The 26,975-nt window shown below is 37.5% G+C and overlaps 1 long non-coding RNA gene and 1 pseudogene across 1 annotated transcript; one reads left to right on the top strand and one right to left on the bottom strand.

Moving 5' to 3' along the window:
* Positions 1 to 1,630: 1,630 nt before the first annotated feature.
* LOC123608916 lies at positions 1,631 to 26,975 on the top strand (annotated as a pseudogene).
* On the bottom strand, positions 5,060 to 26,529 carry LOC123608922. Its single transcript, XR_006717516.1, has 4 exons — positions 26,438 to 26,529; positions 21,193 to 21,201; positions 18,738 to 18,747; positions 5,060 to 5,071 (listed from the first exon to the last, which is right to left on the bottom strand). It is a non-coding gene; the product is annotated as an uncharacterized LOC123608922 (long non-coding RNA).

Below are 26,975 nucleotides of genomic sequence, written 5' to 3'. Positions count from 1 at the left end.
TGTGGGGTATGAACCAAGCGTTGGGGTGGGGGGGGGTGGTTTTTAGTTTTTGACTTTGTTTTTTGGATATGCATATCTAATTTTTCCAACACCATTTGTTGAAAAGACTATCACTTTCCAAGGAATTTCTATTTTACCTTGTTGAAAATCACTTGTTCGTATATGGCTGGGCCTCTTTCTGGGCTGCCTATTCTGTCTTAATTTATATTTGTTTATGCCAATAACACGTCTTGATTACTGCACTTGAATTCGTAAATTATGAAAGCAGGCAGTCTAAGTTCTAAATTTTATTATTTTTCACAATTGTATGGCCTTCCAAATTCCTTGGCTTTTCCACATACATTTTAGAATCAAATTGTAAATTTCTACCAAAAGCCTGCTGGATTTTGATTGAAATTATATTGAACCTGTAATCAATTTGGGGAATATTGTCACTTTAACAAGATTGAGACAGCTGACTTCGGAACACAGTGTTTATCTCCATTATTTAGGTCTTTAATTTTGCTCATCATTGTGATTTTTCAGTGTATAAATCTTGCACATATGTAGTTATATCTACCCCCTTAAAATGCTTTTTTATTTCCATTTTTTAGTCTGTATTGATTTTTGGACTCAACCTTTTTCCTGTGGACCTTGATACACTCAACAATTAGTTAAAATAGATACTTCCAAGTGCTTTTTTTCTACATCAATCTTCTCTGAAAAGTTTTATTTGTATCTTCACAATCTTTTATGCCTTTTGTTCTTGCCTTAATGTACTTCCTAGGACCTCTGTTATACTGTCTGTAAGAATAGGTATCTTGTTATAAGAATTGCCTTATTCCTATCTGGGGTGAATTCATTCTTTTCGCCAATGAGTATGGTATTAGCCATAGTTTTTTTGTATGTGACCTTTATCTTGTCAAGGAGATTCCCTTCTAATCTTAATTTTCTGAGTATTAAAAGAAAAAATGATATCTTTTGCATTGTTAATATAACCACAAGTACTTATTCTTGAAATATGTGCACCTGTTGTACAACTTCTTAAATCATGGAATCAGATTGGAGTCTGCCACCCTCATTACCTATTCTACATTGATTTTCTCATAATACTTGATTCTTATGAAAGAAACCATCAAAAAACATTTACTTTGTAATGTAGTGGGATCTAATGATGAAACTGAACTATATCAAGTGGATAGTTAATGTTGTTTTGGACAAATGGACATTATCAATATGTTTCCTTCAAAAATTTAAAATTTCCTGTAGTACCTCTGTTTTTTCTGCTTTTGCAAACCACAGCACTAGCCCACAATCAGCCTTTAAGAATCCATTAAAAATTAATGGATTGGGGGTGCTTGGGTGGCTCAGTCAATTAAGTATCTGACTCTTGATTTTGGCTCAGATCATGATCTCACAGTCATGAGACCGAGCCCCGTGTCAGGCTCTGTACTGTATTCTCTCCCTCTTTCTCTCTCTCTCTCTGTCCCTCCCTCGTGTGTGTGCTCTCACACACACACTCTCTCTCTGTCAAAAATAAACATTTAAAAAATGAAGAAAAAAATAACTGATTTATTCTTTTATTTTTAAGTAGTCTCTACACCCAACATGGGACTCGAGCTCATGACCCCAAATCAAGAGTCACATGCTCTTCTGACTGAGCCAGTGAGATGCCTCTAACTTATCCTTAATTGCTTTATGCACGTCAATATACAGTTCATTTATATCAGCTCCCCTTGGAGAATCTTGTCACTTTTTAGAATTCAGCTCACTCTGTTGCCTGGTGACCTCTACTCTCTAATGGGTTCAAGTAAAAACTATGATTTTTAGATTAACTATTGTTTTCTTGTTAGGATAGGAGGAATGTTCTCTTATGACTATATCCTAAGAAGAAGCACTCCAAAATGTGTGTGTGTGTGTGTGTGTGTGTGTGTGTGTGTGTGTGTGTGTGTTTCTTTTTTTAGTCACCTTTATTGAGGCATAATATACCTACAACAAATTGCATGTACTGTACTTGTGCAGTTTGGTGAGGTTTGAGAAATGTATATATATTAACATAATCATGATACAGAATATTTCCATCACCCTAGAAGTGCTCATTGTCCCCTTCACTGTCAATCCCTACACTTAAAAGATAGCCCAGGAAAGCACTTACTGATTGGCCTTATATTACTTTATATTACTACAGATTACATTTGTCCAACTAGAGTTTAGTAAGTAAATTAATGAAATCACACACTCTTTTTTTGTCTGGATTCTTTTGCTCAACATAGTGTTTTAAAAAAAATTTTTTTTTTAACGCTTATTTATTTTTGAGACAGAGAGCATGAACAGGGGAGGGGCAGAGAGAGAGGGAGACACAGAATCCAAAGCAGGCTCCAGGCTCTGAGCTGTCAGCACACAGCCCGACGTGGGGCTTGAACTCACAGACTGCGAGATCGTGACCTGAGTTGAAGTTGGACGCTTAACCGACTGAGCCACCCAGACACCCCTCAATATAGTGTTTTTAAGATTAATGTTGCATGTATCTGTAGTTCCTTTTTATTGTTTTATAATACTCCACTGTGTAGCTATACTGTTCACCTAATGAATGGGTTTACAGCTTTTAATATAAATAAAACTTCTATGAAAATTCCTTTACACATTGTTTTGTGCATATGTTTTCATTTCTTGGGTAAATATCTTAGAAAATAATTGGCAAATCATATGGTAAACACTTAATGAACTTTTAATGAGGCTGGCAAACTTGTACAATGTAGCTGTAGCATTTTATATGAAAGTTCCAGTTGTTTTGCATCCTTGCCAGCACTAGCTATAGTCTTCTTTTTTAAGCTATTATAATAGTTATGTAATGCAATGACATGGTTTTATTTTGCATGTTACTGGTGACTGATATTAATCTCTTTGTGTGCCTTTGGCTATTTATATGTCTTATGTGAAGTACCTATCAAAACTTCTGCCCATTTTGTAGTTGGGTTGTTTGCTTTCTTGTTACAAGTTGTAAGCATTTTTTTCTGTCCCAATTTTTTAATAGATTTTTTAAATTTTATTAGAGAGAATGCACATGTGAGCGATGGAGAAGGGCTTAGGGAGACAGAGAGAGAGAGTCTTAAGCAGGCTCCGTGCTGAGTGTGGATCCCAACCCAGGGCTCAATCCCACGATCCTGGGATCATGACCTGAGTGGAAATCAAGAGTTGGATGCTCAGCTGACTGAACCACCCACGCATCACTAGATTTTATTTTTTAAAGCCGTTTTACATTCATAACAAAATGGAGCAGAAGGTAGAGATTTTGCATCGATCCCCTTCCCTCACACATGCACAGCCTCCTGCATTATCAACATCCTCTCTAAGCATTTTAAATATAAATATTTTATGTAAATGTAAATAACATATTTTTAATACTAATCTTTTATCAAATATATGTATTGTAAATATTTTCTCCAAACCTAAAAGGTTTTTTTCTTAACAGTAATTTTTAAAGAGCAAAAGTTTTAAATTTTTATGATGTCCATTTTCTAATTTTTTCCTTAATATTTCATACATTTTGTATCACACCTATATAAGGAGATTTTGTGTACCCTAAAATCAAAAAATTTCTTGTGTTTTTCTTAGAAGAGTTATTTAGGTCATTGTTCCATTTCGACTTAATTTTTCTGTATGATGAGAGGAATAGTTGGGGTTCATTTTTCCTCCATGTGGATATCCAGTTTCTCCATTATCATTTACTGAAAAGAGTAATTTTCCTCATTGAGTTATTTGACTAGTTTATAAAAAAAAAAAAATCAGTTGACCACAAATGTGTGTCTATTTCTGAACATTCTATTGACTAAATATCCATGCCTATGCTAAAATAAAATAGTCTTGATTATGATAGCTTTATATTAAATTCTTGAAGTCAGACGGTAAGAGTGTTTCAACTTTGTACATTTTTCATATTGTTTTGGCTACTAGAAGTCGTTTATGTTTGTTGGCCATCAAAAAGCCAGCTATTGAGTTTGTTGGGGAATAGCAGAGGAATTGGATTTCAGGACAAATAAACTATGGTGAACCAGAAGCAAGTCTGGAGAACAGAGATGGGCTTACTTTTACAGAAGAAAGGAGGAAGCTGAGAGGAGTGTTTCACTGAGTTCTCATTAGCTGGGCTGTTGCCGGACAAGGAGAAACTCTTCCTTCCCACTGCTGGAGTATGTAAAGTAAGTTTCCTCTTGGGAAATATCAGGTAGACTTCTTGCAGTGACTGACAGTACATGAAAGATCACCCTTTGGGGCTTCCTGATACCATTTTAAATGAGGTTTTCTTTTATTTATTTTCACATTTCCCCCTTTTGATTAAGATCTTTCCTCAAAACACTACTGCTCAAGATCAGGGTGTTTGTTTGTTTTTTTAATGTTTATTTATTTTTTGAAGAGAGAGCAAGAGAGAGAGAGAGAGGGAGACAGGGGATTCAAAGTGGGTTCTGCATTGACAGCAGAGAGCTCAGTGTGGGGCTCAAACTCACGAACCATGACCTGAGCTGAAGTCAGATGCTTAACTGACTGAGCCACCCAGGTGCCCCAAGATCAGGTTTTTGATATTCAGTGGTTTTGTCCCTTGGTGCCAGAAAGGACATTTACAGGTTGTCCTGTTTCACGTCAGAGGGAAAGTGCACAGATTGCAAACCATTGAGGTCATATTTGACTAAAAGGAAGGGAATGAGGGCAAAATCTCAGGTATTTTCCAGCTGAGGTCTGTATCTTATCAAGGTTGTAAGCATTGGATATCATCTCTAAGTGCTGAGCTAACACCACCCACCTGGGTGCATCACTTCTGTAGAGATTTGACCACACGCACAATGTTTAAAAATGATTATATAACAGGACAATGACTCCAGTTTGTATGTAGTTCTAAACCAGGAGCAACCAGGTTACTTCAACCTGGTTGAAGGCAACCAGCTAAAGAAGTATACCTATGGTTAGAGAAAGGTTAAAACAGGCATGAGAACATCTGGCTCTAACAACATAACTGAATAGGTCTTGCAGATATAATTTTGGGATACTTGCTTACTGATAAGACCAAGGGATCCCTGGCATCATGAATAGACTGGAGTTTCTGATAATAGATCCAATAGTCAGAGAGTTTTCCTCTTTTTTGCAACAAATTGGGTCAAGAAAATAAAGAAGGAAACAAGGTAAACAGCAACAGCAAGAAAAAGGCATACAAGCCTGGTTCTGTCATCCCGGGAAAACTATCTCCTTGAGCTGCTTCAGTTCCTGGAAATCTTTATTTTCAGGCCACCAGTTGGTGTCAGGTCCAGTCAGGGTTTGGTGCCTTCTTTAGATGCAACACATGGATCCAACAGTCTACTCCTTGGAGTTTGGCTGCATAAGGGTTGGTCAGCAGTACCTGAGAGGGGCCTTTCCAACAGAGGTGCAGTCTTTCTGGAGATATCGCTTCCGATAGACAAAATCTCCAGGCTGCAAGGTGCGATGTTTAAGGTCTTCGCCCCCTGGGGTATGCTGTGTAAAGATTGTTCTACTAAAGCGTGGTTAAACAGGACTTTACAATAACGTCAAAAGGGGTAGACCAGAGATTTAGAAGGATTAATGGCAGTGCCTTTGGCCAAGGTATCTGAAGGGTCTCTGCAAATTTTGCTAATTGGGTCTTAATTATGCAGTTTTTGTGCTTGAGGACTGAGGGTGGTAAGCACAGTGGAAGTGTAAAACTGGCCAACCAAACAGCACAGACCTTTCCAAGCGTTTGCCCAGTGAAGTGAGTTCCCCCATCACTATGAAGTTCCAGGGCGGTTCCTCAGGTGGGGATAATCTTTTCTAGTAGATCAAGATATTTTCTTGTTCTGAAATGAGGGGCCCCGAATAGCAAACCTCCTTTAGGGAATGTAAAGTACCTGGGAGCAGTGTGGACAGGTTTTCTTGAATTGCATTTTGGCAGGTGGGGTAGGCAAGCAAAGTAGGCACTTTTTGCAGCTATATTAATATTTCACCACCAGTGTTGATCCATGAAGATTATCATTTTTTTCCCAGTATGCCAATGATTCAATGCATGGGTAGCAGTCAGTGATGGAAATTCAGAGTCTCTGGCAAGACTGGATTATTATTTGGCCTAAGCAGGAGTTTTCTTTTTTTAACCAAAAAACAATTAGTAGATTTCCAATACTGCTTTTCCTTTTCTAGATCCAATTGTTGGGCATCTCTGGTCAACATTTCTAGATTATCATTTGGAAGAACATCTCTTGGGCCACGACAGGAGTTTGGTTATTGGCTCCTTTGAGAGCAGTGCTCTTTGTGGTGTTCTAAAGTCATGAGCTACTGCAAAGCATACCTATTGTCCTATAGGAATATGCAGTTTTGTTTTTGGCTAAAATACAGGCCGAAGTAAGACAGTTCAGACTGTTGGGCCAAGGTAACCAAGGGCAGATGACTTCAAAAGGAGTTGATATAGCATATCCAGGAGTTTCTGGTAAGACATCAGGCAGGGTCAGGGGGGTGATCTATCAAATAGTCCTGAGAGCACCATCCACAGAAGAGGGAGGGAGGGTAGCAGGGTGAAGATTAGTTATGTGGGGAGTGGGTAAGTGTGATGAGAGTTTAGGAGGGAGAGGAAAATAGGAAGTTGGTCATTGGGATGATCAAGAGCAGGGGATTTCTTTAAGCTTTCCTTTAGGGTTTTAAAGGATAAATCATCCTGATCTTCCCAAATGATAGGGTCATGTGTGTTGTTTTTTTCATACAGTAGCCTGCTTGTCTGAGAAAACCTTGTATGGCACTTAATTTTCGGTTTGGGCAAGTTGAAGATGCCATGGAAACTATTTGGATCTAAATGTAGCCCTTGTTCTGAAATTGGGTGCCCCAAATAGCAAAGTTTAGTGTAAGCAAATTGCAATTTCTCCATGAAGACTTTGCGTCCCCTTAAGGCTAAAAGTTGTAACAGGTGGATGCTATCTTCCTGTGAAGAGCCCTGAGAAGGAGAGCACAGAAAGCAAGTCGTCTGCAAATGGTCAGAAAACAGAGCCTTCAGGTAACTCTGTATCATCTAAAACTGCTTTTAAATTTGGGGAGAAGTAGAAAGGACTTTTGGTAAATCCTTGGGCATTACTGTGAAGTTGTAATGTTTTCTGTCCTAAATAAAGGCAAAGAGATATTGGCAGGTCTTATCCCCAGGGCAGAAGTAACGAGGCCCTGAACCTTCTTATAATATTTTATTATAATCTTTTATTATTGGGGTGTGATGCTCTACAGAAGATACAGTAGGGAACAATTGTTAATATCTTTAAAATTAGGTCTAGTGTTTTCAGAGATGGAACAAAGATGATGAAGCGTTATTAGATTCATCTGGGTGCCGATTTTGGTTGCTGCTATTATATTCTAGAATTATCTCCCCCTTTCAGGAGAAAGAAATTCTAGCATGATATTTCTCTTAAGAAATCTCAGCCCAAAAAGAATGGAGGCGAAAGAAGTAAGGAGAAAAGGATGAGTATCTCTTAGAAGGCTTAAATAAAAGGGCACTGGTTGAGAGACAGGAATGCAATGAGTTTTATTAGAAATGCCTGGTATTTGAACCATTTGAATATTCTGAGGCAGGAGTTATTTAATAACAGTGGGACTGAGCTCCAGTGGTGTAGCCTTGCTGTCAATAAACACAGAAAGAGCATCATTTCCAAACTTAAGCATGTACAATGAACTATAAATATAAATAAGTTAGAGATTCTCTGATACTCATATATATAACACAGCTGGGGCCACTCTGTTCGTATCCTGTCTCCTACACCTGCTCTCCAGTAACAGGAGAGACTGCTGTGGTCAGGTTTGCTCTTTGTGACTGTATTAGTCAGGGTTTTCCAGAGAAACAGTATCTATCTCTGTATCTACCTATCTACCTATCTGTATTTATAGACAGAGAAGGGAAGGGGTCAGAAGGGGAAAGGAGAGAGGGAAAGATTTAACTTTAAGGCCCTGGGCCACATGATTTTGGGGGCTACTGAGTCCCAAATCCTTATAACAAGTCCAAAGGCTGGAAGCTGAGAATTTCTATTCTGCAGACTTGAAACAAAAGTTCTTCTTTGAGAAAACTGTCTTTGCTCTCAAGGCTTATAACTGATTGGATGAGGCTCCCTCAAATTTAGGGGAGGGAGGAGGGAGTTAATCTGCATTACTCAAAGTCTACTGATTTAAATGTTCATCACATCTAAAAAAGCCTTTACAAAGCAGCATATCTACTGGTGTTTGACCAAACAACTGGGCAACATAGCATAGGCAAATTGATGTAAAAATTAACCATCACAGTGACCCTGCCACTCCTTGGCCATAGCTAATTGAGAAAAGATGCACAATTTAAGCTTAGACTAATCCGGTCTCTCTCATGGAAATTTATTGAGGGAGCCTAAGAGACTCTTGTGGGTCTTTATTGATCCCTTGACCTAAAAAGTTATATACTGGAAGTATTCAAAGGAGCAGAAGAACGAAGCAGACATGCAGAGACAAGGAGGAGCAAGAGACTAAGTGTACTCAGAGAGGCCTAGTGAATTCTCTTCCAGGGCTTGGCTGTATTTCCTGCCCTTAGATTTTGTAAGACAGTAGAGACTTTTGTTTTTCAGATGAATCTTTGTCTACTTAAGTTACTTTGGGCGAGTTTATATTTTTTACCATCAAATCATCCCTAAGATACCATTTGCATCTGCCATATTTTTTTGCTCACTTGAGCGGTCAACTGTCAGAAGTTGCCAAAGAATCTATTAAGAACAGAGAAGGGTTTATTGGATTTGGTGTCAGAATTAAATTTCTCACCTTGACAAGCCTCAGTCAAGGGGAAGGACATTATTCCATATGGAGTAGATTTAAGAAAGCATGTGATAGAAACTGTGAATATAGACAACACTTTCAAGATGTTTAATGATGAAGGGGAGCAGAGAAATCAATCATTATCTTCAGGGTTATGTGGAATACAAAGATTCTTTTTTTTTTTTTTTAGTGGGTACAAGTTGTTTGTTTGAAAGAGAAGCAGATATATGAGGATATTTTTCGTTAGAAAGGAAACAAGATGATGCAGAGGAGAATGGGTAATTGCGGTGGTCAAGCCTTCATGAAGGTGAGAGTGGTGGAGTGTCGCAACATGTGAGGAGAGCAGGTCCTCCCCATAGTGAAAGAAGTGAGCATGGCATAGCTGTCAGCGTGTGACTAAGGGCAGGCTGGTAATTGTGGAGGCTGTATCTAGTTTCCTGTTACAAACCAAGTTCAATCACCTGAGGAAGGGAGGAGAGTGAGCAAGTTTAATACAGATAGAAAAAAGGTGAAATATTTCTCTCAGAGGGTAGGAAGAAAAACACTAAGGAAGATATATGTGATGGCACTGCTGTGACTGAATAACTCAAAATGACCAAGATACCTGGAGTGACTCCTTGTGACTATATTCTGTGTCCTCCAAATGGAAAGACCTGCTTATCTGTCATGAGTGTAAAATAGCAATAATTACATTTGGTTGCTATTTTTGAGCACCTTATCTGTGTGTTTTTACAGTTGTACATGATATCCGTGAGGTCGGTTATTTACTGCTGTAGAAACTGTCCAAGAGAATTCTATTAATTCTACCAAGATCACAGTTAGTGATGGGTTGGGTAAAAATTCAGATACTATTCTTTCCTATTTCATTATCCGCTGGTCCGTCTACTATGCCACACTCTCTCCATAATGGATATTGTAGTTGTTGACAGCACCAGGGTATGGGGGGCCCCCGGGGGTAGAGATAGGAGGGAAAGGGCAAGGAAGGAGGAAGTTGTTGCAGAAACTGGAAAGGAGGTAAACTCCACATTTGCACAGGGAACAACCCGAGAGTATGGGCTGATTTTGCATTCAGCTGATGGAGTGTCCACATCATGGGTCTAGACTCTTACGTACAGTCTAAATATCTCTGGAAAGCAAAAATCTTGTTACTTGGTCAATACCAAATCACAATTATTGAATGCAGACAAGCTGGGTTTTTTTGACCCATTTGGTTGTTATATACTAACTTTCAAATCCTTTTACTATATCTTCACTTCATAAAACTAGTACGAGTATGTGAGATGTAGTCATCTCTATGACCAGTTGCTATTTATTCAAAGCAACAAGAAGGAAGCGCAATTCCTGTGTTTCCAAAATGCCACATGTCCAGGTTTGTACTTCATGTGTTCCACCAGTGAAACCACAAGAGGGCAGTGGAAATCCACCCATTAAAGTGGGCAGGGGTTCTGCAAAATTTTTGCTCTCAGACTTTTAAAAATAATTTCAAAAATTGTGAATCCCCTCAGAGAATTGATAACTAAATTTAAGATATTTAAAATTCAGCATCTTTATTTACGTTGTTATCTAAAAATTTTCAAGATGAAGGCATAATTTTTATGTTACAACATGTCATTTCTCATACATTTTTAAATACTGACATTTTGAAATAAAATGTATATAATATTTTCTATACATCCAAAGGAATATAAACACATGACAATTTGATAGATATCACCATCCATATAAAAGTTAAGATGGTGGGGTACAGAGGAGGGAGGTCCCAAGGGACTGTGCTTTCTATGGGTGGTGGTCCTCTACTCCTGCCCTGCCTGAACTCACCCTTGTATTTAACTAATTTAAAAACAAAAATAAACAAACTTTGTAATCCCTAAAAAATCATAAATTGAAAACAAACAACCTTTGCAATTCCTTAAAAAAGTTATAAGGAAAATCTTCCTTTAAAAATTGGAAAATTTGTACTTTTCTACTTCTTATATATAAATTCCACTTCCATCACAACATACATACTTGTAGGGTTTTCTAGATTGCTCTTTCAACTTTTTCCTGCAACAAATAGAAAACTGAAAGAGTTTATATTAAAAAAAATCAAGTGACCATAATTATTAGTTATTACTAATATATAATTAATCATGATAGCATAAATATATTATGAAGGTTGATAATTATTGAACTTAAAAAGTAAAACTGCATTTGAAATGTAGATGTTGATGAGATGGATGAGGAGATATTTATTTTAGAATGATACAGGATTCAGCATCAATTTTATTTCTTCTACTCTGACAAACTTGATCACATAAATATGTAGATAAAAATGGAAAGTGTTTTGTTGAGACAATAACATGATTCCTTAAACTCTTCCCATGTCATAGGCTGATAATCACAGTGACTGAGCATCAGAAATATTTTAATGGTCTAGTAGTTTAATGACTGGATTACATACTCCTACTTGGTGGTAAGAAAGAATTGAAAACTACTTGATTTGGAAAATGCTCGTTCCCCATTCATGAGAGTCATTCACTTGTGTAAGTAGTATTTTGACTTGTCCCAGGGCTTGATGCTCCAGAGGTTTTTCAAATCATGGCACTGTCCCTTGGTAAAACGTGGGATGAGTGAAGGATATGCATTTCATTTTGTATATTGGGAGAAAGGCAGTTATGTAGATGGAATGGGCAAGAAAAACCAGCATTGTCTTCAACCCCAAGGATGTCTTCAGGCAGAACAATTTTAGGACATACTACAAAGGAAACAAGCAAATCTGGAAATCATGGGCACAGTGAAAAGTATTAATGTAAGCTAGTTGGAAGTTTGTTGTCTAACGAAAAACAAAATACAAGGCTTTTATCACATCTAGACCTTTGAGATCAATTGAGTTGAGAACATGTGATGAACACTGAGAAGGATGCAAGCCCCATATTTCATTTGTATCTAAATAAACATCCTGTTTATTTCTTCAAGGAAGAAATTTCTTTCTCCAAATCAATATATTTGTTAATTAGTACCTTCTTTTTTTTTAAGTTTATTTATTTATTTTGAGAGAGAGAGAGAGAGAGAGAGAGCAAGGATGCTCTCTGGACAGAGAGAGGGAAAGCATCTCAAGAAGGTTCTGCCCAACGTGGGGTTCAAACTATGAGATCATGACCTGAGCCAAAATGAAGAGTCAGAGGCTTAACCAACTGAGCCACCCAGGTGTCCCTATTAGTTCATACCTTCTTTTAATTCTTGTTCATATTACAATAGATATGATTTTGTATTCTGCATTTTACCTGTTTGAAATGTACTTTTAAATTTTTATTGAAATTAAAAATACACATATTATAGAGACATAGATACCTCCAGAAACCTATTATGAAAAAGAGTAGTCCTCTGTCTGCCCCACTTACCCCTCACATTATTTGCCTGCCTTTTTAGACTCTCCTGCCTGATCCAATGGCTGTAACTAACATATACCTAAATACAATGTGTGTAAGGCTACTTCTCAGTCTTACCATTCTAGGCATTCACTATTAACTTTTCATTTAGAAAGAAGAGGATTTAGTTCAATTTTACTCCATCTCAGCCCCACACAGAGTTGCCATGGTGATCTTTCCTGTATAGATAGAACCTTAATAGAAATAATATTCAGTTTTCATATTATGATGACCTAGTAAACACTGTCTGCTGCTGAGTCAAACAAACAGTACATTGTGATTACTCTGTCTCATCTACACAATATTTTGTTTTCCTTGGAATTGTGTCTTATTTATCATTTACATAGCTTTATGTACTCAATTCACTTCCAAATTCTCCCTCAGTTGTACAAATCTTCAATTAATGTGTTCCAACACATTGAGTACTCTTCCAATTCCATCTTTAAGAAGCCTTTTCCAAGTCTACTGATTTTTCTCATTTGGGATGGGTGGGCCTCTAGCTTCTTGCACAGAGATAGTCTTAGGATCTTCCTTTACCTCATTTTGGGATCCTGTTTGACTCCCTCCTGTGTTGGATGGTTCATGGATCACATATGTCCTTTCTTGGTTTATCCCCTTATTTTGGTGGAGCATATCCTCCAACAGCATTCTGAAAAAGGGTAAATAGGAATTAAGTTTCTGATAGCGTATTTCTAAAAATGTGTTTTTTGAAACCTCCAACTTAATGGATAATAGGGAAGACATCAGAATTCTAGGTTGAAAATCCTTTTTGCTTTTTTTGTAATCAATGAGTTTAGTAGAACATGATACATTCCAATCTTTGTCCTTATTTATGGCACATTTCTCCTACTTCTTTTATCCATTATGCCAGAAACACAGTCTTCCATATATTAATTTTTTTACTCCTGGGAACTGGTCTACTCACCACTCACAAATGTACGTAATGTTTCATACTTCTGTGCCTTTTGATTGTATAATTTTCTGGGCCTTGAAACATATCTATTAGCAAAGACTTTGAATTCCTACTTGAGTTCCTATTTGCTGCATGCTATTATTACCATATACTTCTTAAAAAAACTTTATTTCTGAACATTTAATACAAACTTCCAGTAGCTTTGGGCCACTTTATATGTAAAGCATAGCAACTAATATTTAGGGAGATAACAAAAAACAAGACTTCATCACAACTTTAAAAGGGGAACACTACTTAAACCATGTATGATCTTTGTTTGAAATCATAGAGAGGAATGACAGTATATGGTCTTCATGAAATTAGCATAGTGAAATTCCATATGTGGGGGATTTGTTATCTTCAGCTCAATTTTATTTTAATTAAAAAATCACATTTGTGTATAACTGAGAATGGGAGCGACTGATAACAATTGGGTTTTCATGTTTGAATTGAACAGGAATCTCAAAGTTAAAAGAGATTTCTTACTTTCAATCGCTTCGTTGCACGCTATAAGTGGGCCGTCAAACTAAAAACAGCAATAGCAACAATTAACTTTTAAGGTTGGTTGCTTTGACATATACAGTTGAACTTGTAAGTTTCATTTAGATCTGGAGACATTTGGCCCCAAAATAAATTATTTATTACATTTTCCAAAGAATGAAAAAAAAAAACAAAAACAAAACCAAGTGTTTGCAGAGTCAAACTCCACAATGCAATAATTTGAATTACAGTTTTGTCTTCCTGTAAACAGTTTTATGCTACTCGCAATACAAAATTTGTGGGGATATGGGTTTTGAGCTGTTAGAAACTGGCTATTCGCTGGAGTGATACAACATTAAACTAAAAATGTTTTGCCTGCTGGCATTTCCAATGGTAGCAACAAGTGTGTTCATGTCATCCCTCCTTTCAAAAACTCATGTAAGCAACTCTCCCTTCAAAGCCAGTTTACTGTAGAATGTAAAAGCAGAGAAACTTACTAATGCATATTTCTTCACATAGCTTATGGGAAGGAGTTACAGTCATAACCACAGTTTATAGTAATATTTTTCACAATTTCAATTAGTGTTGAATCATGATTGTCATATTCTCTACGTAACTAACTCTTCTCTGTGAATTAAGCAGTGTATAAATTGGTATCAATCTATAGATGATTTCCAATTATGTCTCTTCCTTCTGCATATCAGCTGGAGTGTTTTGAGACACACGTTTAGAGTCTACGGCAGGAGGGTTGGTAAACTTTTTCTCTAAAATGCTGCAGAGTTAATATTTCAGGTTTTACAGGCCCTACATTCTCTGTTGTAACTACTGTTTGTAGCATCAAAGTAGCAAGAAACACTGTATAAACGAAAGTGCCTGTGTTAAAAACCGTTATGAATGTTGAAATTTTAATTTCACATAATTTTTACATATCAGAAAATTTAGTGTTAATTATTATGAGTATTGTTATTTTTTTACCATTTGAAAGTATAAAAGCTGTTGTTAGCTAGGGGGCTCACAGGTGGTTGGTCAGATTTGGCCTGTGGGCCATAGTTTAATACCACCCCACCCCCATCTATATTATGGCTCAAAAACAAAAACAGAAAAACAAACAAAAACCAGTTACTGGGGGCACCTGGGTGGCTCAGTCGGTTGAGCATCCAACTTCAGCTCAGGTCATGTTCTAGCGGTTCGTGAGTTCAAGCCCACATCTGGCTCTCTGCTGTCAGCCGGAGCCTGCTTGGGATCCTCTGTCCCCCTCTCTCCCTGCCTCTCTCTCTCTCTCTCTCTCTCCCCCCCCCCCCAGAAATAAACAAACATTTATAAACAAACAAACAAAAAACCAGTTACCAAATGAAAAGTCTATTCTCATATAGTCTGGGCTTTCAGTGATAAACAAAACAAGAATCTATCGTCAAATATTTCTACCTTATATATATTACATACATAATCTAAATCATCACCTTGATCGCCAATGATAAATAATGAAGTAAATTATCTGCTAGCACACAGAAAAAAATGATTGCTCCTCCACACTGTATGTCCTTTCTATTGTATAACATCTAACCATGTCATCTAAAAAGGGAATTTTACCAATGGTTTAATTTCTATTTGTTCATTGGCAGGCAGATAAGAATACTTAATGTTTGGTATTCCAGTTTGATAATAAATTTGTTCCATCCCAGCCCAGATGCTTTGATTCTTCTGGTACAAATTATAGCCAAACACATCTTAGTTCAAGCTTAATTGCTCCTTAAGAAAGGTGTGTGTTCACGAGAATTCACAAAGGGTGTGTTTAAACCTTGATTCACGTCTTTCATCCATTTTAAAAAGTGTTTCGCCATTATCTCTTTGAGAATACCACTGTCCCACTCACTCTCACATTTCTTTCTGCAGCTCATACTTCACAAATGATGGAAATCACGTTCTACTTGCCACATTTCTGAAACATTCTTTAATGTTTTTTCTATAAACTATTTTAAGCATAAAGTAGAGAAATTTTAGAAAACATTATAGCCCACACCAGTAAGTTAACTTTATCACACAATAGCATTTTGCTATACATGCGTAAGCACACATATTTGGGAGAAAGTCTATAGACATGATGGAAACTCCTGGGTATCTTCTCTGAATCTGTTTCCCTTTTGGCCTCTCCCAAGTCAATGATTCATTTAAAAAATATTTTCTGTATGTAAATGTGTTCTAAAATTTTATATCAAAGTTAAAGATTTCAAATTTATCAACCTTTTTCTTTACGTAGTTTGCTTTTTAAAAAATTTTGTTTACTAATTTTTTTTTTTTAATTTTTTTTTTCAACGTTTATTTATTTTTGGGACAGAGAGAGACAGAGCATGAACGGGGGAGGGGCAGAGAGAGAGGGAGACACAGAATCGGAAACAGGCTCCAGGCTCTGAGCCATCAGCCCAGAGCCTGATGCGGGGCTCGAACTCACGGACCGCGAGATCGTGACCTGGCTGAAGTCGGACGCTTAACCGACTGCGCCACCCAGGCGCCCCTGTTTACTAATTTTTATTGGAGTATAGTTGACATACAATATTATGAGTTTCAGATGCACAACATAGTGATACAACATTTATATACATTACATAGTGATCACCAGGAAAACTAGCTACCCTCTGTGCTATACAAAGTTGTTACATATTTTTTTTTAAATTTTTTTTTTCAACGTTTATTTATTTTTGGGACAGAGAGAGACAGAGCATGAACGGGGGAGGGGCAGAGAGAGAGGGAGACACAGAATCGGAAACAGGCTCCAGGCTCTGAGCCATCAGCCCAGAGCCTGACGCGGGGCTCGAACTCCCGGACCCGAGATCGTGACCTGGCTGAAGTCGGACGCTTAACCGACTGCGCCACCCAGGCGCCCCACAAAATTGTTACATATTATTAACTATATTCCCTATGCTGTACATGTACCCTTGTGTCTTATTTATTTTATAATTGGAGGTTTGTACCTTTCTTTTTTATTTTTAAAATTTTTAACGTTTATTTATTATTATTATTATTTTTTTAATATGAAATTTATTGTCAAATTGGTTTCCATACAACACCCAGTGCTCATCCCAACAGACAGAGAGACAGAGCATGAGCGGGGTAGGGGCAGAGAGAGAGGGAGACACAGATTCTGAAGCAGACTCCAGGCTCTAAGCTGTCAGCACAGTTTGTACCTTTTAATCTGCTTCCCCTATTTTGCCTGTCTCCTCACCCTCTTCTCTGGCAATCACCAGATTGTTGTCTAAATCTAAGAATTTGTTTCTATTTTGTTTTAGTTTTTTTCTGCTCATTTGTTTTATTTTTTTAGATTGCACATATAAATGAAATCATACATACTTGTCTTTGTCTAATTTATTTCACTTAGCATGCTACCAACTCCTTCACGTCCTCACAAATAACAAGATTTGATTCTTTCTTTTATGGCTAAGTAATATTCCATTGTGTATCTATACCACAGCATCTTGGGTCGCTTCCATATCTTGGCTATTGTAAATAATGCTGCATTAAGCATTGAGATGCATATATTTAAAAAAAAATGTTTATTTAACTTTAAGAGAGAGAGAGAGAAAAAAAGAGAAAGAGAGAGAGAGAGAGAGAGAGAGAGAGAGAGAGAGAGCGCGCACCAGCGGGGGAGAGGCACAGAAAGAAAGGGAGACCCAGGATCCAAAGCAGGCTCTAGGCTCTGAGTTGTCAGCACAGAGCCCAAAGCGGGCTCTAACTCATGAACTGGGAGATCATAATCTGAGCCCAAGTCAGATGCCCAGCTGACTGAGCTACCCAAGTGCCCTGGGATGCATATATATATTTTTAATTGGTGTGTTCATTGTCTTTGGATAAATGCCCACATGTGAAATTGCTAGATCATGTGGTGGTTCTATTTTTAATTTTTTGAACACATTCCATACTGTTTTCCATAGTGGCTCTACCATTTTGCATTTTGACCAATAGTGCATGAGGTTCCCTTTCTCCATATCCTTATTAATGCTTGTTATTTCTTGTCTTATTGATCATAGCCATTCTAACAGATGTGAAGTGATATCTCATTGTGGTTTTGATTTGCATTTTCCCAGTGATTAGTGATATGGAACACTTTTTTTTTTTTTTTTTTTTTTTTTTTTTTGTCTGTTGGCCATATGTATGTATTTTTTGGAGAAATGTCTATTCAGGTCTTCTGCCCCCCCCCCCCCCCCTTTTATTTTAAATTGGATTGTTGGCATTTTTTTGATACTGAGTTGTGTGGATATTAACTCTTTCTTTATTGGTTATATCATTTACAAATAACTTGGTTACCTTTTCATTTTGTTAATGATTTTTATCAGTGTTGAAAAGTATTTTGTTTGATGTGGTGTCATTTATTTATTCTTGCTTTTGTTGTCCTTGCCTGAGGACGCAGATCCACACACACACATGCACACACAAAACCATTCATCAGACTGATTATGTCCAAGAGCTTAGTGCTTATGCTTTCTTCTAAGGGTTTAATGGTTTCTGATCTTACGTGTAAGTCTTTAATCCATCCTGAGTTTGTTTTCATATACAGTGTAAGAAAGAGGTCCAGTTTCATTCTTCTCTATGTACCTGTCCAGTTTTCCCAGCACCATTTATTGAAGAGACTGACTTTTCCCCATTATATGTTATTGCATCCTATGTTGAAGATTAATTGAGTATTGTTTCTGGACTCTTTGTCCTGTTTCATTGATTGATATGTATGTGCCAGTACCACACTGTTTTGATTATTAAAGCTTTGTAGTATAGTTTGATACCAGGAAGTGGATTCCTCCAGCTTTGTTCTTTCTCAAGATTACTTTGGCTATTTTTGGATTATTTGTTCTAATTCTGTGAAAAATGTCATTAGTATTTTGATAGGAATGGTATTGAATTTGTAGAATGTTTTGGGTAGTATGGACATCTTAACAATATTAATTCTTCTAATCCATGAGCATGGTATATCTTTTCAGTTGTATTGTTCTTCCAATTTCTTTCATCAGTGTCTTATAGATTTTAGAGTATTGGTCTTACACCCCTTTGGTTAAGTTTATTCCTTAGGTATTTTATTGTTTTGATGAAATTATGAATGATATTGTTTACTTAGTTTCTCTTTCTGATAGTTTATTAGTGTATAGAAATGAAACAGACTTATGCCTATTCATTTTGTATCCTGAAACTTTACTGAATTTATTTATTAGTTTTAGTAATTTTTTGGTGCTCTTCAGGGTTTTCTATGTACATAGTATCATGTCATCTGCAAATAGTTTTATTCTTTTCCAATTTGGATGCCTTTTATCTTATTTTATTTTTTAATTTATAAATTTTTTATTTTTTAAAATTGAATTCATTTTGTTTTGTTTTACTTTTCTTTATTTTCTTTATTTTATTTTTTGCCTAATTGATATGGCTAAAACTTCCACTACTATGTTGAATAAAAGTGGCAAGAAAGAGTAGGCATCCTTGTCTTGTTCTTAATCAGAGGAAAAGCTTTCAGGTTTTCACCATTGAGTATAATGTTAGCTGTGGGTTTTTCGTAAATGGTCTTTGTTATGTTGAGGATACGTTCACTCTATGTCTACTTTTTTGAGAGGTTTTTTTTTTTTTTAATTGTAAATGGATGTCGAATGTTACCAAATTTTTTGTATGTATTGAGATGATCATAGAATTTTTATACTTCTTTTTGTTAATGTGGTGTATCATGTTGAATGATTTGTGGATATTGAACTATTCTTGCATTCTTAAAATAAATACCACTTAATCATGGTGCGTGATCCTTTTAATGTATTGTTAATTTCAGTTTGCTAATATTTCGTTAAGAATATTTACATCAGTGTTCATCAGGGATATTGGCTTGTAATTTTCTATTTTGTGGTATCTTTTTCTGGTTTGGGTATCAAGGTAATGCTGGTTTCATAGAATGTGTTTGGAAACTTTCCTTCTTCCTCCCCCCCTTCCTTCTCCCCCTCCTCCTCTTCCTTCTCCTCCTCCTCCTCCTCCTCTTCCTCCTCCTCCTCCTCCTCCTCCTCCTCTTCTTCTTTTTCTTCTTCTTCTTCTTCTTCTTCTTCTTCTTCTTCTTCTTCTTCTCCTTCTCCTTCTCCTTCTCCTTCTCCTTCTCCTTCTCCTTCTCCTTCTCCTTCTCCTTCTTCTTTTATTCCTTTGGAACAAAATAGTTTGAGAAAATGTTTGGTAGAATTCATCTTTGAACCCGTTTGGTTCTTGACTTTTGTTTGTTGGGAGTTTTTTGATTACTGATTCAATTTATTACTAGTAATTAGTCTGTTTAGATTTTGTATTTCTTCTTAATTCATTGTTGAAATGTTGTATGTTTCTAGGAATTTATCCATTTATTCTAGGCTGTCCCATTTGTTGGCATAGGATTGTTTATAGAAGTGTTGTATGATCTTTTGTATGTCTATAGTATGGTTGAAATTTCTCTTTCACTTCTGATTTAATTATTAGAATCATTTCTCTTTTTTTCATGATTAGTCTGCCTGAAGGTTTATCAGTTGTATTTATCTTTTCAAAGGACCATTTTAGTTTCATTGATCTTTTCTATTGTTTTTAGTCTCTATTTCATTTATTTTTTCTGGTCTTTATTATTTCATTCCTTCTATGTTCTTTTTCTAGTTCCTTTAGGTGCAAGTTTAAGATTGTTTGAGATTTTTCTTGTTTGTTTACTTGGGCCTATAGTGCTATAAACTTGCCCCTTACAACTAATTTGCTGAGTCCCATAGATTTTGGAAAGCTGTGTTTCCATTTTCATTTGTAAATAGGTATTTATTCTTATTTCCTCTTAGATTTCTTCATGACACATTCGTTGTTTAGTAGAATGCTTTTTAGCCTCACATGTTTGTGTTTTTCCAGTTTTCTTCTTGTAACTGATTTCTGGTTTCATACCCTTGTGGTTGAAAATTTCTTCTTTTTAAATTTATTGAGGGTTGTTTTGTGGCCTGACATGTGATCTGTCCTGGAGAATGCCCTGTGTGTACTGGAGAGAATGTGAATTCTGCTGGTTTTGGATGAATGTTCTGTATACATCTATTAAGTCCATCTCGTCTAATGTTGTCATTTAAGACCAATGTTTTCTTATTGACATTCTGTCTGGGTAATCTATCCATTAATATAAGTGGGATATTAAAATCTTCTACTCTTGTTTTACAGTCAGTTTTTCTGTTTATGTCTGTCAATACTTGCTATATGCATTTAGTTGCCCCTATGTTGGGTGCATAGATATTTATAAGTTGTATATCCCCTACTTAGATTATTACATATGCCCTTTTCTGTCTTTTGTTGTCTTTATTTTAAAGTCTATTTTGGGGCCACTTGGGTGGTTCAGTCAGTCGGGGGTCTGACTTTGGTTCAGGTCATGATCTCACTACTCAAGAGTTCAAGCCCCGCATCAGGCTCTGTGCTAATAGCTCAGAGCCTGGAGCCTGCTTTGGATTCTGTCTCCATCTCTCTGCCCCTCCCCTGCTTGCTCTCTCTCTCTCAAATATAAAAAATAAAACATAAGAAATAATTTTAAAAAAGAGTCTGTTTTGTCCTATGTAAGTATTGGTATCCTGCCTTATGTTTTTGTTTATATTTGAATGAGATAACTTTTCCATCCTTTCACTTTCACTTCACTTTGTGTGTGTTGTTAACTCTGAAATGAATCTCTTGTAGGCAACAGGTATGCAGGTCTGTTTTTTTTAGCCTTTCAGCCACCCTATGTATTTTGATTGGAACATTTAGTCCATTTACATTTAAAGTAATTATTGAGGGGCGCCTGTGTGGCTCAGTCGGTTAAGCGTCCGACTTCAGCTCAGGTCATGATCTCGCGGTCCATGAGTTTGAGCCCCGCATCGGGCTCTGTGCTGACAGCTCAGAGCCTGGAGCCTGTTTCAGATTCTGTGTCTCCCTCTGTCTCTGACCCTCCCCTGTTCATGCTCTCTCTCTGTCTCAAAAATAAATAAATGTCAAAAAAATTTAAAAAAATAAAAAAATAAAAAAATAAAGTAATTATTGATAGATACATACTTATTGCCATTTTGTTGATTGCTTTCTTGTGGTTTTGTAGTTCTTCTCTGTCCTTTTATCCTTCTTTTGTTCTCTTTCCTTGTGATTTGGTGAGTTTCTTTAGTGTTATTCTTGGACTCCTTCCTCTTTATTTTTTGTGTATCAAAGGTATTTGGTTTGTGGTTAGCATGAGGTTCATATATAACATCTTATGTATACAGCAGTCTAATTTGATGGTCACTTAAGTTCATGCATTGTAAAAGCACTACATTTCTGGGGGGCACCTGGGTAGCTCAGTCGGTTGAACATCTGACTTTGGCTCAGGTCATGATCTCACTGATTGTGAGTTCACGCCCAATGTCAGGCTCTGTGCTGACACCTCAGAGACTGGAGCCTGCTTTGGATTCTGTGTCTCTCTTTCTCTGCCCCTTCCCTGGTCTCTCTCTCTCTCAAATATAAAAATACATACATACATACAGTACATTTTTACTCTCCCTCACCATATTTTATGTTTTTGATGTTATAATTTGCATCTTATTATTTTGCAATAATAATATTTATCCCTTGACTAATTACTTTAGGTCTAGATGATTTTACTATTTTATTCTTTTAATCTCCATACTAGTTATATAGGTGGTTGATCTATTAATTTTACTATATGTTTATCTTTGCCAGTGAGATATTTTTTCCTTCATAATTTTCTTCTTTCTAGTTAGGACCTTTTCTTTTTCATTTTAAGAAGTCCCTTGAACATTTCTTGTAAGGCCGGTTTGGTGTTGACAAACTTTAGCTTTTGTTTGTTGGAGAATCTCCTTATCCCTTCTTCAATTTTGTGTGATGACTTTGTCCCGTAGAATATTCTTGGTGGTATTTTTTTCCTTTGGGTACTTTTTTTTTTATGTTTATTTTTGAAGGAGAGAGAAACAGAGTGCCAGCGGGGGAGGGGCAGAGAGGAAGGGGGACACAGAATCTGAAGCAGGCTGCAGGCTCTGAGCTGTCAGTACAGAGCCTTATGTGGGGCTCAAACTCACAAACCATGAGATCATGACCTGAGCCGAAGTTGGACATTTAACTGACTGAGCCACCCAGGTGTCCCCCTTTCAGTACTTTTTAAACTTTTTATTTTTTGAGAGAGAGAGGGCACACACAAGCAGGGGATGGGCAGAGGGAGAGGGACAGAGAGAATCCCAAGACTGATGTGAGGTTCAGTCTCATGACCATGAAATCATGACCTGATCCAAAATCAAGAGTTGGATGCTTAATTGAGCAACACATGTGCCCTCTTTTCAGCATTTTTAATATATTATGCCACTCCTTCTGGTCTATGAATTTTCTGCTGAAAAATCAGCTAATATTCTTCTGGAAGTTTCCTTATTAATAACCACTTGTTTCTCTCTTGGTACTTTTAAGATTCTCTCTTTATCTTTAACTGTTGATTCTTTGATTATAATGTGTCTTAGTGTGGGTCTCTTTGGGTTCATTTTATTTGGGACTGTTAGTGCTTTCTGGATTTGGATGTCTCTTTCTTTTTTCTTTTCCTTAAGATTTTATTTTTAAGTAATCTCTGTACCCGACATAGGGTTCGAACTTACAACCCTAAGATTAAGAGTTGCTTCTTCCATGGACTGAGCCAGCCAGGTGCCCCTGGATATCTGTTTCTTTCACCAAATTAGGGAAGTTTTCATCCAATATTGCCTCATCTAGTTTTCCTCAGCCTTTTTCTCTCCCGTTTTCTGGGACCGCTACTATATGAATGTTATTATGCTAGATGTTCTCCCAGAGTTTCCTTAAGCTATCTTTTTTCCCCCTCTTCTTTTTCTTTTTGTTGTTTTGGCTGGGTGATTTTCATCATCCCATCTTTCAGATCACTGATTGATTCTTCTGTGTCATCTGATCTGCTATTGATTGCCTCTAGTGTATTTTTCATTTCAGTTTTTGTATTCTTCACCTCTGATTGGTTCTTTTTTGTAGTTCCTATCACTGTTATCACTGTGTTCATTAATTCTTTTGCTGAATTCAGTGAATATCTTTATGATTATTACTTTGAATTCTTAATGTGACAGATAGCTTTGTTTTAATTCTTTTTCTAAGGTGTTTTTCTTGCTCTTTTCTTGAGAACATATCCCTCTGTCTCCTCATTTCGCCTAACTTCTTGTTTCTTTGTGTTAGGTAGATCATTTATGTCTCCCCATCATAAAGGAGTGGCTTTGTGCAGAAGGAGTCCTATGGGTAACCTTGGTAACCTGAGCCAGCTGCCCTAGAAGTACCCCCTGTGTGGGCTGCATGTACCTTCCTTTTGTGGCTAGGTTGTGATTGGTGCAGACTCACTGTTTTGCAGGACTGTCCCCTGGTGCATCTGTCTGTGAGGTCTTGTTGTGACTGCTGTTGGCATACCAGTAATCAGGGCTGGCCCCTGGCATCTCTCACTGAGAGGCCTGGATATGACTGTTATGGGCCCACTGGGTGTGCTGTCAATTCTTGGTATAGCTGGCTACAGGCTTGGCTGTGACAGTGATAGCATACCGATGGGCAAGATAGGCCTCCAGTGAGACTTGCTGTGAGGTCTGGCTGCAACTTTTGTAGATGTTTCAGTGTACTGGGCTGATCCCCTCAGACAGAGGTGCCCAGGAAGAATTCTGGTGCTGGCTGAGGCCACCTGTTGGGAGTGGTGGGGGTGGTGAGCCCCTTGAAAAGGGCTCTGGTGATGGCCATGGGGCCTGTCAGGTGTGGCAGGGTGGTGAGCTGTTTGGAAGGGGCTCTGGGCCACGTGGTGGCATGGGCCAGTGAGTCTGCAGGAAATGCTGGAGTGAGTAAGTAGATGGAGAGAGTATCAGAGCTCCATGAGAGCCAGGCCAGCTAGGTAGAAGGGAAGGGCCAAAAAAAAAACGGTGCCTGCTAGTGCTTTCATCCTTGGAAAACTTTTCAACAGATCCCCATAATATATGAAGTTCCTATATACATAGGAAGTTGACTTAGGTCAACTTCTTCTTTTCTGTTCACTGGCTTATTTTTCTCATTCTGAGGCAGTATCACATTGTTTTATTGTTATGACGTTATATAAATTATTGATACATGGTAAGACATGTTGTTTGAAGATGTTTTTCTTGAAACATATAACAAGAAAACAAGACGTTGTTTTTGATATAACAAGACGTTGACCTTTTTTGGTTTTTAAATCTTCACAGCTATAAAGGGTAGCAGGTGTATAAATACTAGTATGTAGTTTGGTCATTCATCTGCTCTCAGAAAAAAAATTTAAGCAACTGTATATTGAATAACATTATTTTGCATAGTTTTACAAAAATGTGATTAAGTTTACAAGAATAGTCACTATGCATAAGACCCTCTAGGGCTATATGCTACTGTAGACAAGTATTTTAACAGATAATGCACTAGGGCTGGAGGCAGTGGATCAATTTTCCAATAAAGTTCATTTATCTTATATTTTTCACTGTATATAATTTTCTTTATTGGTTGCTTGTGGAATATCATTACATGTTTAGATTTTCTTGCTTTCACGTATGCAGGTTCACTTTCTATATTTATACTGATGTTTTGCACCCTATTTTTCTGCTTTTATTGTGAGTCACAGTATGTACATTACCATTTTCGTCACTCCTTTTAATCTTTAGTGAACTACTTTATACTATGGATATATTTTCTTTAAACTTGGACGATGAAAAATGCATATTTAACAAATTGAAATGACAGTATTCAGTTGACTTGAAAACACTGTGAACAGACAGTATTTTCATATAGTTGAATGTTATACAAGATTTTGTGATGAGTACAGTCCAAAAAGCACATGTACAACTCTAAAAGCTTAGACATTGTTAAGATCTAATGAGATCTTAGCAAAAATTAAAATTCACCTTAAATGTCAAATTTATGAAATAAATGGAAAAAAAAATGTAACATTAAAAAAAAAAGGTTACAATTGCCAGACTGAGGATCCTTCGTAAACTATGAGGAACCATCCAGGGACTGAGGAAAACACTTTGAAACACACTGTCCTAAAGCATTTACTTCACAGTTTAAAAGCTCTATACTGTGTTCAGAAAAGTAAAACTCAAACAACCTAAAGACCTGTGAGTTGACAAGAGACTTGTACTAACAGCTTCAAATGCAGCCAGACCTATATTCTAGCAAGTATTACCTTAAATTTCATCTTGTTACCCAGGAAATCCCCTATGATAGATCATCACACTGTCCATATGCTTCCAGTGAACATAGTTATTTATCAAAGGATAGTCATTTTTGTGATCTGGAAAGTTTATGTAGATGTTGTCATTGTATTTTTAATTCTTTAGGGTAATCATGCCCCAGATTAAAAAATTTTTAAGTATGGGGCCATCTGGGTGGCTCAGTCAGTTGAGTGTCCAACTCTTGACTTCGGCTTAGGTCTTGATGTCACGGTTTTTCACGGGATGGAGCCGCATGTTGGGCTCTGCACTGACAGCGTGGAACCTGCTTGGGATTCTGTCTCTTCCCCTCTCTCTGCCCCTCCCATGCTTACATGCATTCTCTCTCTCTCTCTCTCAGAACAAAATTTAAAAAACTTAAGTATGAAGAGGCTTTAAAAAACCCCATACAGTATCCACGTCCCTCACCCCCAAATCCCACTCTTTAAAAGCAAGCACTTTAGGCAGACGCTGATGCCCTGGAATCGCCCGTGCCGCTCAGCCATGGTCAACCCCACCGTGTTCTTTGACATAGCCGTGGACGGCGAGCCTTTGGGCCACGTCTCCTTCGACCTGTTTGAAGACAAAGTCCCCCAAACAGCAGAGAACTTTCGTGCTCTGAGCACTGGGGAGAAAGGATTTGGTTACAGAGTTCCTGCTTTCACAGGATCATCACGGGATTTATGTGCCAAGGTGGTGACTTCACACGCCATAATGGCACCGGAGGCAAGTCCATCTACGGGGAGAAGTTTGACGATGAGAATTTCATCCTGAACCACACAGGTCCTGGCATCCTGTCCATGGCAAATGCTGGACCCAACACGAACGGTTCCCAGTTTTTCAGCTGCACCACCAAGACCGAGTGTTTGGATGGCAAGCACGTGGTGTTTGGCAAGGTGAAGGAGGGCACAAACATCGTGGAAGCCGTGGAGCCCTTTGGGTCCCGGAATGGCAAGACCAGCAGGAAGATCACCAATGCTGACTGTGGACAAATCCATTAAATTTGACTCGTGTTTTATCTTAACTACCAGACCATTCCTTCTGTAGCTCGGGAGTGCGCCCCTCCGCCCCCATCTGCTCGAAATCTAGAGTCGCTATGCTCCCGCCTCAGTTCTATGGGCCCCGTGTCCTCGTTACTCCCCTGTAAGTTTAGCTGGATTGCAGAGTGAAGTTTATGATCATGAAATAAAGGCTAAACAACAA

Source organism: Leopardus geoffroyi, chromosome A1 (assembly GCF_018350155.1).
Source record: "Leopardus geoffroyi isolate Oge1 chromosome A1, O.geoffroyi_Oge1_pat1.0, whole genome shotgun sequence".
NCBI classification, from domain to species: Eukaryota; Metazoa; Chordata; class Mammalia; order Carnivora; family Felidae; genus Leopardus; species Leopardus geoffroyi.
The sequence above is the reverse complement of the archived record's forward strand: the minus strand, read 5'-3'. Positions and strand labels throughout refer to the sequence as shown.